This window comes from Physeter macrocephalus, chromosome 12 (genome assembly GCF_002837175.3).
Source record: "Physeter macrocephalus isolate SW-GA chromosome 12, ASM283717v5, whole genome shotgun sequence".
Taxonomy (NCBI): Eukaryota; Metazoa; Chordata; class Mammalia; order Artiodactyla; family Physeteridae; genus Physeter; species Physeter macrocephalus.
The window spans coordinates 21,119,017-21,124,086 of record NC_041225.1 but is presented as its reverse complement, the minus strand read 5'-3'; positions in this window follow the sequence as shown (position 1 = coordinate 21,124,086).

Sequence of the window (5,070 nt, the reverse complement as noted above, 5' to 3'; positions counted from 1 at the left end):
CCTCGGTACAGTATTCATCAAGGCTCTGTCTTCGGTGGACCACACCCCATACTCCCTTTTACTAGCCCCAGCCTTATTTGTGACTCCATCTTCAGGACCTAGTTCCCCGACCAGGGATTGAACCTGGGCCCCCTGCATTGGGAGCATGGAGTCTGACCCACTGGACCACCAGGGAAGCCCCCCAGAGGACACCATTTACCTGGCATTGTAAGACTGTAATCATGGGCAGATACCACTGTTTATGGACAACCATATTTATCTTCGCATGATTATCTTTAGTTACCACCCAGATCATATTGATTGATGGTTAAGATTTGTTCTATTTCTCGGTTTCCAGGTCCTAATCATTGAGTTTGCTGGTGTGATCGCCACTGATTATTGGTCATATATAGAGTGGGGATGCTGCAACACTATTAGGATGTTTTTGCAGCTTTGATTGGAATAAAGATACTAAGTATTTAAACATGTAGAATTGAGCGCAAATAAAAAGAAATTTTAAAAGGTACTAAGTACGAAGGGTTCATACAATTTCGTGACTGGTACGTAGTTTTGCACTATGTTATCTGGAAGAGGAACATTCCTTCATTCATTTCTCTCCACCTGCTCCTCGGTACAGTATTCATCAAGGCTCTGTCTTCGGTGGACCACACCCCATACTCCCTTTTACTAGCCCCAGCCTTATTTGTGACTCCATCTTCAACCTGCTTCCATCAAATATAAAATCACTTTCTGTTGACCATCCATTCTATCTTGGAAATATTCCCAGGATGAGCAGTCAACATTTCGCGTATCCCACGGTCTCGCTGAGGCTATATCAGAATGACGTCCTAACCAGGCTACCCACCTGCAGTTCTTCCCCTTCCTAATTCCTTGGCAGACACTTGGCAGAGTAAATGCCACAGCTCTCTCCAGTTAAACGTCCTAATGCACAACTCCTAGCATCGTTTTCTCCTGCTTAAGATATCCTGGGCCCCTCTATTGTCCATGCCGCCAAATACACACTCATCCACTGGGGTATCATCACTGTAGACCTAAATTGCAGATTCATTCATCTTCATAACTGGATCTCTCTTCCTATTCCCATCAAAATGGACCATGTGCGATGGCTCCCTTCCCTCACCTTTGCTCTCTTTTCTGCTTCACCTCCACCTGGAAGTGCTTGTCCCCCGTATCTGCCCGTCCTAATTATGTACACTTCAAAGCCCAAAAAGGAACCTTCTCCCCACTACTTATATGAAGCCCTTAACCAGAAAAATATTTTTGCCGTCTTTTCCTCCTAAACTCTTATATCATTATTTCCTAGAGCTTCATTTATGAAATCTCACTTCTGCTACTTCCTTTATTTACACATTAACTGTACATTTCTTACGAACAAAGTACATGTCTTTTTTTTTTTTTTTTTTTTTAATTTTTATTTTTTTGCGGTATGCGGGCCTCCCTCCGTTGTGGCCTCTCCCGTTGCGGGGCACAGGCTCCGGACGCGCAGGCTCAGCGGCCATGGCTCACGGGCCCAGCCGCTCCGCGGCACGTGGGGTCCTACCGGACCGGGGCGCGGACCCGGTTCCCCTGCATCGGCAGGCGGACGCGCAACCACTGCGCCACCAGGGAAGCCCCCAAAGTACATGTCTTTAAGGCTTTCTGACTCTCATAAAAGCCACCAATATATACTTTTAAGATGCATATCATAATCTAAAGCATGGTGAATTACAAATATGTTCCAGAATCTTTATTGTTATTATTCTCAAAGAAGTCTAAATCTACCCAAACCGATAATTTTCTGTCATCACATATGTATTTCTGATTTTTGACTCAAGCTGAAGAAATAGAAGAATATTGAGGGGGAAAAGCCATGGATGCTTCTATTGAATATTGGCAAGTACGTGGAAGATGAGTTTTTTGGGGGAGTGGGGTGGGTTGTGTGGGAGGGCTCCACGTACATTTTTGAAAGAAAAGCTTGTGCCCCAAAGAAAAGAGCACACTTTTGCCAAGATGAAAATCAACGTGCTTAAGAACACTCCTGTACTGCAACTACAGTCACTCAATGCCTGACCACTCCATAATGTAATAAGCCCTTGAGTTGGGGTTTCATTGAAGAGGAGGTATTACCTGATGCCACTGCAGACTCTAGTCTTAGATCCAGGAACACGGTCTACCCCTAAAACATTGTGTGTCAGTAATTAGAATTAGAACTGCTGGGGTTGGACATTTGAAAAGGAATAGGTGGTGCAGTATTAGTAGCTGTGACCTGAAAGTGATCCCCTAGGCAAGACGAACAAAGTCAGGTGATGCACAGTCCCTTGGACCACTCCCTTTCATCATGAAATACAGGACTAATGAGGTCAAGACAGAGCACTTGAGTGGGAGAGGTGAATTCTGGAATGACATCTTTCAAGGAAGGGGTATCTATAGAACAGTGAAGTTGCCAGACTGAAGGACAGAGAGTGGAAGAGATGGGGGGAAAGGAAGAAGGTCAAAGGGCTTTTAAATAGTCACCTAGTGTGAAGAAATGAAGTTGACAAGAATTTCACCTTCTCCCTAACATTTTCCTGTCTAGGAGTGCCATGTTAAGATATGGATAAGGAGAGGTAACCAAGGAACTTCAATACTATCCAAACAGGTAGTCATGGAAAGAGATGAGAAAAAAAGAAATCTAGATTGTATGGCCCCAGAATGAGTGCAATGCTATGCCGACCACAGGAGAACAGGGTCCTTAGAAGAATGAACTTTTCTCCCTTTAGGATCAAAGGACTCTGTAGTCTCTGCTTTCCTCCCTTTTCTTAGAAACTGATTTTAGCCATTTCCTTCAATCAAATAGAAATGACAGGGAACAGCTTAAAATGTCATCTTTCCCATGGACATGTGTATTTTAACCAGGGATTAGCCTTTAAGCTTAGGTGCCTTCAGTGATGGTTCAAGCAATCTCTCCAAAATGGGGTATCACTTTAAAGACATCTGGGTTTCCACGCCATCTCTAAAATCCCTCCTAAGTGGCCACATGGAGAACTAAGAGCTGATTAGAATATGCTACCCCAGCTATACCTGTTTGAAGGAGGTGCTATCTTTTATGAGCCAAAAAGCAGCTCCATTACTGGGGATAATTAGCTTAAGAGCTCTTTGCAGTAACTTGGCTTCTTTAAATGCCTTGTTAACTTCAATTTCCATGACTTACAATTCACCTCCTTTGTGATACACATTATTTGTACCTACTTCAAAAAAAAAAAAAAACACTGAAGGTTGCTTTTGTCCAATTGTCGCTAATAGGCTGTTGAGTTCCACACAATTCCTTTCTGGATAAGAATATATTAAATATCTTTAATTGACCCTTGTAAGAATGGAAGGGTTTAGTGTTTTTAAAAAGGAGTTTATAGGAGGAAGTGCCTTTTTCCATCTCCTTTCATGTGCTGTCATTGAAGGAGGCTGATTTGCTAATTAATCTCAGAAAACTGTGATGCTTGCAGGGGTCATAGTTGTGGCAAACTTAGAAACCGACACGTATGCTACATAATTAAAAAAAAAAAAAATCTTGTTGGTTTCCTACAGGGCAAGCACTGTTGCAGTACCTGCAGGGGTGCAGCAGGAAACAAAACAGAGAGGTATCACTGTGTAACCAAGCAGGGCCATTTGGGGCCTTCCTGGGGCAGGCCCTTCCCCCATATCCTCTGCTGTAGCTCCTCTCTGAAGTGCCCAGATAATAGTATCTGATGCCCATTTCCTGAGTTGTTTTTACTGATGTGAAACCCCCCACCAAATGGAAGACTTTAACTACCTGATGACCATGAGCACATGACCGCCCCCCCCAAGACCCCAGGCCTCCTGGAGCCCAAAGATTGATAAGGTTAACCACTGTGTCCCCACCCTATTACCCACCATCAACCAATCAGATTGTGCATGAGCTGATCACATACCCTGTGACACGCCCCCCCCAACCTGGCTTTTAAAAATGCTTGCTGAAACAGAGTTCAGGGTTTTAGAGCATGAGCCAAGCATTTTCCTGGTACCGGCACCTTTACAATAAAGGTTGCACTTTCCTTCACCACTACCCAGTGTCAGTAGATTGGTTTCACTGCACACCGGCAAGCGGACCCAAGTTTGGTTCACTAACAACTGCCCAAGTGAGGCTGACACTGCATGCAACGGTTGGGGTCGATTCAGTTCTAGATGCTCTGGCAAGTAGAACAGTCACCTGATTTAGACAGATCTGAAACATCTTACTCAATAGTCCACATTTTTAAATAAATGCAGGAAAAATTTGCACAATAAAGATTAACATCAAAAACCTGAATAAGGGCTTCCCTGGTGGCGCAGTGGTTGGGAGTCCGCCTGCCGATGCAGGGGACGCGGGTTCGCGCCCCGGTCCGGGAAGATCCCACGTGCCGCGGAGCGGCTGGGCCCGTGAGCCACGGCCGCTGAGCCTGCGCGTCCGGAGCCTGTGCTCCGGGACGGGAGAGGCCACAACAGTGAGAGGCCCGCGTACCGCGAAAAAAACAAAACTTGAATAAGCATCTAATATGCTAGCTGAACGAGTGGATTTTGAATTTTCACCTATCTTACTATAAAGGAATACAATAAAAGTCATAATATATCTATATGTAAAGGGTTAGAACAGTAATTGGAACTAAAATACATTATCGCTTTCCAGCCAATTAGCTCTTAGAAAGCAAAATCAAGTATTTCCCCAATAGGGAAATTTTGTTTCCTCTCTGATAACTGGACAAGACATTTAAATAAATCATGCCTCAACTCCATCCTCTGATGCTTCTTGTAGTTATATTAAAGATTTAACCATGACCGAGGACCATACCAAAAAGTACAACTTTATCTGTCAATTTCCCTAATTAATCCAGTTTTGATTAAAAGAAAACTGACATAAAAATATTCCATGTTAATGTTAAATTATGTGCAGTTACTTTGAAATCATATCTTGAGAAACAATAAAAGAATGGAATATAATACATAGTTGCTGGAGATGAGAGAAAACAAGACTTATGTAGGCAAAATACACACTACTATATAAAAAATAGATAACTAAAGAGGACCTACTGTACAGCACAGGGAACTCTACTCAGTACT